Genomic DNA, 10,685 nt, shown 5'->3' with positions numbered 1-10,685 from the left:
TGTGTCCCTCCTCTGTTATCTGAGCAAGTGTCCTGTTTCTTTCTGGAGTCTCTGCTGGTTCCTTTATAATTGTGATGAATCTTTGAGGGATTCTAGCTATTTGCTGATGAATAGCATGGCTGAGGGGGGGAAGTAAGCTGGGGTACTCTGAACCTTGACTCCACAGTGTGGTCTTAAACATCCCTCTCAAACAATCTACCAAGTTCTCTATCCCTCATATGCATCTTTTTACAGTTTTTTTGTGTTAATAAGGTTGGTTGGGATTAGTTTCTCATGAAATATTCACCAGTAGGCTTTATTATATTGAAAAATACACACTTCTAGTTATTATTTAGCTGCTCTCTCCCCCCTCAAAAATTAAAAAGCACAAATACAGATTCTGACAGTGGATAAAATCATGTCTTAAATGTTAGGGAATGAGGGGCGCCTGGGTGGCTGGCTCAGTCATTAAGCATCTGCCTTCGGCTCAGGTCATGATCCCAGTGTCCTGGGATCGAGCCCTGCATTGGGCTCCCTGCTTGGCTGGAAGCCTGCTTCTCCCTCTCCCACTCCCCCTGCTTGTGTTCCCTCTCTCGCTGTCTCTCTCTATGTCAAATAAATAAAATCTTTAAAAAAAAATTAAAAAGCACAAATACAGATTCTGACAGTGGATAAAATCATGTCTTAAATGTTAGGTAATGAGGGGCGCCTGGGTGGCTCAGTCATTAAGTGCCTGCTTTTCGCTCAGGTCATGGTCCAGGGTCCTGGGATTGAGCCCCACATCGGGCTCCCTGCTGGGCAGAAAGCCTGCTTCTCCCTCTCCCACTCCCCCCTGCTTGTGTTCCCTCTCTGGCCGTGTCTCTGTCAAATAAATTAAAAAAAAAAAATCTTTAAAAAAAATGTTAGGGAATGAATACATATCAACTCAAGAGATCATAATTAATCATTTCACATACAAAAAATGTATGGAGCCAGATAACTAAATAGAAAATATACTCCTGGGGGGCCTGGATGGCTCAGTCAATTAAGCGACAGACTCTTGATTTCAGCTCATGGCAAGATCTCATGGGTCTTGGGATCAAGCCCGGAGTCGGGCTCTGTGCTCAGGGGGGAGTCTACTTGAGATTCTCTTCCTCTCCCTCTGCCCCTCCCCCTGCTCACATGCGCTCTCCCTCTCTCTCTCTCTCTCTAAAATAAATAAATAAATCATTTAAAAAAAGAGAGGGAGAGAAAGAAAATGTATTATTTTTAGTTTGTAAACTCAGGAGGTTCCTGGGTGAAATCTGAAACTGGTCCCCACACAAAGAGCGCAAGGAGAGAATGAAGAAAGACCACTCCAGATTGGTAGCCAGCAATTTTAATAAGCAAGGGAATTTACATGTGAGGCTTGCCTTAGGTGGTGCAAGATAAGATCTCCACACCTACCCACCAGAATCTTAGAAGTTTACAGAGGCCTTAATTGGGTTAAGTCACGTATTCAGCAGGTGAACCCAACAATACATTACCCTCTAAGGTTATGTCCTTGAAACTGGCTCCTACTGTGGGAATGGTGGGGCCGAATGTACATTCTAAGGACAGGGGAGGGGGCAAGGAGTCTCTGATTGCCCAGGTCCAGATTGTGGGTCAACCAAAAGTCACATCCTCTCAATGACTGCCTTCAACAACTCCCAATTGCTGATTATAGGTTATTTTCCAAATTTTAAATCCCTGAGCCATGGAAAAATTCTATTATTTAAAAATTAAGTTTTTGAATCCCTCTGACAAATTGGTGCAGTCCTACTTTGTGTATTCAAAAGTGCTGTATTCGATCAATCGATTAGTGTGGTGGACAAAGTGATGTTCTACCCAGATCCCTCTTAGGTGAAGGACCTGTTACCCCAGCTGCAGGGACTACTGCTGGCAGATGGCCTTCAGCTGTTCTCTTCTTCAGGGACTGCCTCAACTTCAGAGAGCTGCTTCGTTTTCAAGTTCATGCCCATTCCAATACAGCCAAATGATTAATGTTCATATATAAAGGACTGGACAGCTCAAACCAACTCTTGACAACTCTGAAGGGTCATCCTAGCTCCAGAGCTCCCTAGAGGGCTGGCCAAGACTCATTGGCCTGCATCATAACTTGACTTCTACCTCTGTACACTCCCGCTTCCTGTACTTCCCACCCACACCTGTTGGTCCTTAATCAACACCCTGCCTGCTAAACTCTCAAGAAATGATATTATATAAAAAGAAACCCCCAGGCCTTAATGCAATGCAGTATGTCCAGAAATAGTATTATTATTCATTTATAAAGTTTACCTTGCATAACTCCTTAATGAATTTGAGACAACTATCAATAATCATAGTATTCAATTGTTGAAACAACCACACAAATGTAAGCTTTAACAGGTAAGACTTTTTTCCTGTGAGTAAAGTTCAGTATTTCAAAGCAAAATTCTAATTGATAGCAATCACAAATAATACCTCTATGAAAATAGTTTCTAGCTCTTGTATCTGTGCAAGCACACATACAAGAAGGTCAAAAATAGAAAATATTTATGTAAATAATGGTGGGAGTGGGGGTGGTGGGTGTATAGTTAGGCCTATGTGTGTGGCTTAGAGAATTAAGAGGAAGACTTAGAGACTCCTATTCCTTTAAACAGAAAAACAAGGCATGATATACCAGGACATATTTCTCCTTTGTACATAGGAGTATTGAGGGAGAAAAGTAATTACACATTTATCCTATGGTTCCTTTTTTTTTTTTTTAATTTTATTTATTTTTTAACAGAGAGAGACAGTGAGAGAGGGAACACAAGCAGGGTGAGTGGGAGAGGGAGAAGCAGGCTTCCCGCTGAGCAGGGAGCCCGATGTAGGACTCGATCCCAGGACCCTGGGATCATGACCTGAGCCGAAGGCAGACGCTTAACGACTGAGCCACCCAGGGGCCCTATGGTTCCTGTTTTGATACCACAGCTATTGGTACTGAATTGAGGGTACTGAATGAATGGAAAACAAGCAAGAGAGAAATGATAAATACTGTACCATTAACTATAAAACTGTTTAGAGTTGAGTATAATAGGGTACATAGATACAAACCCTTCTTTTTAATCTGCTATGCAGTTATGGAATCAGATACCATATCAGTAGCTCATGAAAATATTGTTGGGGCAGCTAAGGAGACAAGGGTAGAACTTTATTTCCAAGGTTGGAAACTCATGACTGGTTTTGCGAATGTTTCTCTCTCACTCTGGCATGGACAGTGAATATTCTTGACAATGCGTGGAGCCTTCAGAAGTTGGGAAGGGAGTGGACAACTAGGGGATTTAATATGAACCACAAGATATCATTGCAAGCTTCAGCCCAAACATCACTCATCAGAAAGCCCTGTCATCTCTTGGTATATAAACGTCCTCCTCTTGTCACAATCTGTCAGTCTTCTTCATTGGGCAAGCCCAGCCTTACCGTGGCGTGTATAATAAATTCGGCACTTGGATGCCCGGTCTGAGTTTTTGTCCCAGCTCAGGAAAGGCAGGGGACAGCCAAGGGAGACTGGTTCAGACTTGAGGTGAGCAGCTCAAGCAGCAACTAGTTTGCTAGCCAACCAGCAAAATAAGCATGGAGAAGTCCAGGAACCCATTGTTCCCCTAAGCCTCAAATTCTAAGTCAGAAAGTCGCTAGTTTGTGCTGGGTGCTCAGAGCCCAGCCCTAGTGTGATTTCTTCCAGGGCTGCACAGCAACCCAGTTGTGTGTGTGTGTGTGTGTTGGGGGGGGGGGGGGGACTTTCCCTTACTAGCCACCGCACCATCTGTACGCAGGAGGCGCCTCTGTGGATGCCACAGACCATTTCTGGGCTGGTTTATTGAAGGATGGCCACACAGAGGTCATAGAGGGGTGTTCTCTAGATTCTTGCTACTCACTGTGGTCAGAGGACCATCGGCAACAACATCACCTGGGGGCTTGTTTAGCTTGTAGAATCTGAGGCACCTGGATTTGCATTTTAATCCTATGACACATTGAAGTTTGAGAAGCACGGGTCCAGGTGGCAGCAAGGAGGTTAGCGGAAGGATCTGCTTCTCAGCCCCGCCTCCTCCCGCCGCTATGCTCTCCTCTTTAGCAAAGCTCAGCCCCGCATTGGTCCTGCACTAAATTTCTGCGAACCCCCAGTGTGTGCGGAGGGGGCGTGCAGGAGCTGCCCGGCGCGGGGATACGGCAACTGGGTGACTGGATTGGCAAGGGGCTGCCTTCTCCGGCTCGGGGCTCCGCAGAGTGGAGACACTCCCCCGACCCTCCCCCGCTGCCGCCCCTCCACCCCCCCGCAGCTGCTACTGCCTGCCTCCCGCCGGTTGCCGCGAAAACCCGGAACAGCTGCGTGCGCTCGTGGAAAGTCCTCCTAGGGGCGAAGCCGGGCAGCTGGGCATGCTCAGTAGCTGGGGGAGGCTTGGGTGGAGAGTAGAAAGCCGCGGCTCTGCCTCCCACCCCCTCCCTCTGGCCCCCGCCCCCCTTGCCCCTACCCAACCCGTAGTAGTTGCCCGGCGTGCGCCCGCCGAGCGCCCGCCGAGACCGGGAACATGGCGCTCTGAGCTATGTAGCCGCGGCGGAGGAGAAGCGGAGGAGGCGCCGCCGCTGCGCTGACAGCCAGCCACCAGGTAGGCAGGCGCGCCTGGCTGGGCTGCCTGGGTGGGTAGCGGCGCGGGGAGGGGCGCTTGCGTGGATGAGCACGGCTCGGACCCCGGGCATCTCGCTTCGCCGGCAGAGGATGCGAAGCGGGCATCTGACAGCGCGCGGTTGTGCATCGCCTAGGAGATGCCAGAGGCTGGGGACCGGCGGGCTGCAGGGCAGGGATCCGGGGACCGCCCCCACCCCCATGCGCTGCCATCCAGCTTGGGCTCTCTGCGGGTCAAATAAAGGATAGTTCCTTTCTGCCGGGCGAGAGGGCGCGGGGGAGACCCCCGGATACCAGTTCTGGGAGTGCGCTGGTCCCCCGGACCGCTAGCAAGCCCCGCACCGGTTCTTTGTGTATACAGCCGCGCACGCCCAGGGGGGTGCCAGGGTGCCTGTTTCTCCCCAGGAGTGTGGCACATATTGCCAGGGCAGGATTTCCGTATGGTTTTTGTCTCTTGGCAGGTGTGGACTGGAAGATATAATAGCTGAGCCTTTATGGGGCTGTGTTTTCCTTTGTTACTTGCGTGTGTGTGTGTGTGTGTGTGTATGTATGTGTGAATGTGTGTGTATGCGCGCGCGCGCGTGGTGGGTTGTAATGGAGAGAGAGAACTTCTCCTGGGCACGGGTGTGGGCAGAGCGTGGAAGAGGATCTCGGTTCCAAACTCTTGTCAAAATCGCGTGTGATGTCGGCCTCCTGGAGGGTAAACTTGAAAAGTCTAGAGATCATCTGTGCCCGGTTTGGAGGAGAAGCGTGTTTGCCCTTCTCGAACCCATGTGTGTGTAGCTGGAGGTTTAAACATGGGACGCTAGTTAATTCAACATTAGATATCAGTTAAGGGAATTTGAAGCATTGGGGCTGCCTGTGGTGGGTTTTTTTTTTTTTTTTTTTTTTTTTTTTTGGTCAAATTAATAGAGAAGTTGGCAGTAAGCCAGGGGCAAGTGTCATCTTTAATAGCTGGTGACAGGTTGGGAGGCTAAATACACTTTGGGGGGAAATTGGGAAACCTTGCACAGGGTTCTACCAAGAAATAGCCATGGGGTCTTAGGTAACTCACAAAATCTCTCAGCACCTCCCTTGTCTCTTCTGGAGTTTGGTGGTATGTAGACACAATCTCTCTTACCTGAGTCCAGATGGACAAGACACTCTTGAAAGACCCCTCCTACACTAGAATTCTGTGAAACTGGCACCCCAGAATAACAGTTCTGCCACCTTAAATTTCTGTATCTGTTATATTCAGCACAACTCACTGAGTTAAGGAAGGGAGATAAATTTAGAATATGCTTTTATTTTTTACTTTAGAATTTAAAGGATGGACATCTGTGACCATGAAGTTTAGAGACACTTTCCTCTGTACTTGGAGTATCTATTCTTATGGTCTCCTTAGGTGGCAAGAATGAGTCAGTATCATCAAAATGAAATGGGGGAATGCTTGAGGAAAATGCATTTAAGTAAATTAAAGTCATAAATGTCCAATCTGATGGTAATACCTTGACTTGGAATACATATGTGCAAAGCAGAAGCACTGCTAATGGAAGCAATAGAGTTGATGGCAAGTTTATTGATAGTATTGGTCTTAGAATAAGATTTTTGTGTTCCTCTGGGAAGGGGTAAAGATTGATTATACTAGGTGCCTGCAACTCGGTATTCTGCTAATAAATGTGAGTGTTAATGGCAGGCATTGAAAACACAGTTTGGCAGCTCCTCTCTTTTGTCAGAGTTTGCTTCAACGCTGCAGGTGTGAGAGGCGGGTGTTCGGGGCGTGGTATCTTGGTGATGAGACAGCTGAGTTTGGGCTCTGACTCCTCCATTCTTAGCTTTGTGATCTTGGGCAAGCTATTTAACTTCTCGGAGTCTCAGCTTCCTCCCCTGTAATACAATCCTGGGGACAGAGAGACTTACCTAAATGGGTAGGTGTGTGGATTACTCATAAACCACCAGGAAAATGGTGGTGACCCTTAGAAGAGGAAGGGAAATGGATATTTATTTACCCTATACTGTATTCCCTGTGTTAATGCTAGTCAGCCCCAAACAAGTGATCTAACTCTCCAACTGTTAGTTTCCTAGAGCTGCCATAACAAATTGCCAAAAACCAGGTAGCTCAAAACAAAATTTATTCTCTAGCGTTCTGGAGGCGGAGCTCCATAATCAGGGTGTAGACAAGGCCCTGCTCCCGCTGAAGCCTCTCGGGGAGGATCCTTTCTTGCCCTTTTCCAGCATGTGGTGGGCCCAGGTGTTCCTTGGCTTGTGGCAACATAGCTCCAATTCCAGCCTCCATCTTCACATGGCTAAGTTCCCCCTTCTTATAAGGATACTATTCAGATTGAATTTAGGGTCCACTGTAATTCAGTATGACCTCATCTTGATTATATCTGCAAAGATCCTGTTTCCAAATAAGGTCACATTTATAGGTTCTGGTTAGGCATGAATTTTGGGAGGACGCTATTCAGCCCAGTATGTCAACATACCTGTGATCTGTGTTTAATGGCCTGATTATTTCAGCATATGAATAGAAGGTAGAGTATTATGTGTTTGGAAAAGACTTTCAAGGTTATTTAATCCAGCTAACATATTTGATGTTTCCCAACCATGGTAAGGAAGAGCAGCATTCACAGGTACTAGACAAATATCACTTATCTGGAAACCCAGCTGATCCAGGATCTCAGTCTCCTACAGGTGACCTACCTGACATACCCTATCCCAATGGGGTTCGTTAATGTTGCCTCCTCTCTTTTTCTACCCCACTGACACAATGCAAACAACAGAAAATCAAATTGAACAAGAAAAATGACAAGAGCAACAAAAACACCCCAATCGTAATACCTTTCCAATCTTTCTTAGCTTGGTAAATAGCACCACTGTCCATGGTGTTGCTTTAGCCAGACTCGAGAATCGTCTTTGACACCTTCATTCCCTGTGCCCTCTATATCCCAAATCACCTCAAAGTTACATAAATTTGGTCTTTTACATATATCTATTGACAGATTCTTCTTTCTATCCCTACCACCACACCATCAAACCTCAAGTCATCATCTCTCTCCTGGATCACTAGCATAACTTTCTAGCAAGACCCCTGGCTCCTTGCTTGGCCCCTCCAATCATTCTTCTAGAGCAGATAGGATTGTGTCAGTTTCTTGCATAAAATGCATTCACATACTTGGGACGGGTTCCAGAGACTGTCTGAGCCTTGGGTACTTAGCCAGCCTTATCTTGGGCATCCCCTCTTGCTACTGTTAACACTGACCTCATCTCTGTTGAGTATCCCAAGCACTTCCCCTAATACTTTGCCAATACAAACTGTACTCATCCTTCGGGCCTCATTGGTCTTTCTTCCCCAGCAGCCCCATTCTCCTTATCACCCTTCTAATTTTCTTCCATAGCACTTACCTCAATTTGCAATTTCCTATTTATTTGTTTGACTGTTTAATGTCTGTAAACTCTATTGGCCATTTGTTTTGTGTCTTGCATGTAGAAGATGTTCAATATTGGCAAATGAGTGAAGGAATGAATACTCTTACAGCATTTTTCTGTGCCAACTTAAAGATCTGATTTTTTAGAAACTTTTTTTTTTACTAACTTGTATAAAAAGAGCAATTGAGAAACTCATTCTGATTTCAAAAGAGGAGTATTCTTGGCTTTAACAAATGCATCTTCTAAGAATTGGTTTTAAGCAAGCAGTTAAGAATTGAGTCAAAATATTTTCTAGCAACTGACGTTTTTGTAAAAACACATCAGTCAGTCAACAAACATTTCACAAATGCCTATTGGACATTTATATTTGCCATGCTAGGCCTTAGGGGGACAATGGGGAACTAGACTTTTAGCCTTCTAGAGATTAATAATAAATAATAATGTGCAGTAATAACATTTATTGTGCTTCTGTTATAACCAGCTTCTCCTCAGTCCCTATCCCCACTCATTACTAGAGATAGTCCTCCAGTCTTTCCCAGTAACACAGAACCCAAATCAGATGCACGATAAATACTTCATGAATTAATAATTAGTAGATACTATTATCCTTATCTTTAAAAATAGGAAACTTGGACTTATCTGTGGAAAAAGGAATCTGCTTCTATACAGAAGAGCATGCAATTGTTTTTTGACTATATCCAGGTGGGCCCTGTTCTACCTTAAAAAGTCATTCTGCCTACTGTCTCTGGGGTTAAAATAAGAGACAAACTGCTCTTTGTACAAGAGCAAGTTCCTGGTGTGTTTCTTTGTCTTCCACAGTTGTCAAAATTCTTAATCAACTGTTGAATTGTTTTTATTTGTCCTATTTAATCCAAGTGAGAAGTGACTGAATGTCTCATTCAGGGCACTTCTGGGTAGTTTTGAAAAGCAAGACTGAGTACCCTGGGGAAAAGAATGTGGTTCAATGCAGGACTACAAAGTTAAATTTTGGATTTCTAGGATGGCCTCAATTTCATGTAATCTTATTTCATGAAAAGTGCTTTTATAAAAAAAAAATAAACATTTAATGCGTATGTTTAAGTATAACTTTTCACCTAAGTAACAAAATATTGGAAATTGTGTCTTGATTTTGTGTAAAAGTGATAAACAACTGAGTCAACTAAAACGTAAAGAAACTTCTGTTTCAGTAAGATGGTTAGTTATAAAATTCATGTTTAAAAATTAGTGGCTACACCAAAATGCCAGTATTCACTGACTACAAAATAAAATAGAGAAGGATTTTGTTCATAAATCTACAAAAATATAAACTTAAGAAAAATAGGAAATGTATGTAAAATACTTGGGAATAATAAGAAGCATCTAAAGACTTGTTTAGAAAGCTGTAAAATTTTACTCAAACACATAAAATAAGAAATGAACAAATGAAAACATACTATTCTTAGGGTAGAAAGATATTATGAAGTAGTTACTTTTCCACAATCAATCATACAGTTTTATTGCTTTGGGATTTGGGGAAACTTGATGAAATGATTCTAACATCAATCCACAAGAATTACTACAGGACTCTAGTCAAGAAGATTTTGCTAAAGAACATGTGGCAGCGGGTTACCCTTACAGAAATAAAAATCTGGTCATTGAATGACATTGTAGACGTGTAGTTCTGGTGGAGGAATCAATAGATAGCTCACTGGAATAGAGTAGCCTGGAAACAGGCTCAGGTAGTTTTGGGAAACAGAAGCATTCTGAAACAGTGAGAAGTATTAGACAAAACCAAGGCACCACGCCAAGTAGGTAGAAAACCTTCAACTAAGAACCTCTGTTTACACGATTCACTAAATTCCAAACATATTGGAAAGTTGATCTGGCAGGTGAGAAACAAAGCTAGAAGAAAATACTTAGGAATTAATGCAAAGAATGGCAGAGCAGAAGATAGCTTTGAATATATTTTAAAGTTTTGTATGCAAAAATATACAGTTTAAAGCAGAAAATAATCATGGAGAAAAATACAGCAAGCATGACAGAACAGTTAATAGAATAATTGCACTGAAGAACTCTTGCATATCAGTAAGTAGAAAATAACACCCCAATAGAATTGTCCAATTATCTGAAGAAATGATTTGAAAGGCTGAAATAAAAAGGCTAATTCACATATTTAATAAATAATTCTTACTATTAACCACAGAAATGCAAATGCAGACAAAAATGAGATGCCATGTTTCATGTATTAAACAAGCAATATGTATGCATATATGTATATATATATATATATAAATAGAAATACTCAGTACCAGGAGGGATGCAGTGAGAAGGACATTTTCATTACTGCTGGTGGGATAATTACATGATACAATCTTCTTGGAGGACAGTTTTAAAAGCCTTTGACAAATATTTTCAAAGTTCATATTATTTGACACAATCATTTCTCTGGCTTTTAATTTTAATTTTAGTCTCTGCTGAGGAATTAGATGCAGGCAAAAACAATAGAAAAAATTACACTTTAAAACTAAAAATTGGGGGGCTCATTAAAGGTATTTTAAGGTCTCCAAATAATAGACAATTATGGAGATATTAAAAGTGATCATTTCAAAGATTATGTAATGATGTGGAACAACTTCAGTTTTAAGTAGAAATAAGCCAGTCTGCAATGATGTGTGTT

General features: G+C 43.2%; 1 protein-coding gene across 1 annotated transcript in view; it reads left to right on the top strand.

Annotated features, from left to right (window-relative positions):
• Positions 1-4,449: 4,449 nt before the first annotated feature.
• Positions 4,450-10,685, top strand: part of PAK5 (p21 (RAC1) activated kinase 5) — a 289,610-nt gene continuing 283,374 nt past the window's right edge. The window contains exon 1 of the mRNA XM_032419648.1: positions 4,450-4,604. The gene's annotated coding sequence lies outside the window, so the exon portion shown is untranslated. The remainder of the gene's footprint in view (positions 4,605-10,685) is intronic.

This window comes from Phoca vitulina, unplaced genomic scaffold, assembly GCF_004348235.1.
Source record: "Phoca vitulina isolate PV1807 unplaced genomic scaffold, GSC_HSeal_1.0 scaffold22, whole genome shotgun sequence".
Lineage (NCBI taxonomy): Eukaryota > Metazoa > Chordata > Mammalia > Carnivora > Phocidae > Phoca > Phoca vitulina.
The sequence above is the reverse complement of the archived record's forward strand: the minus strand, read 5'-3'. Positions and strand labels throughout refer to the sequence as shown.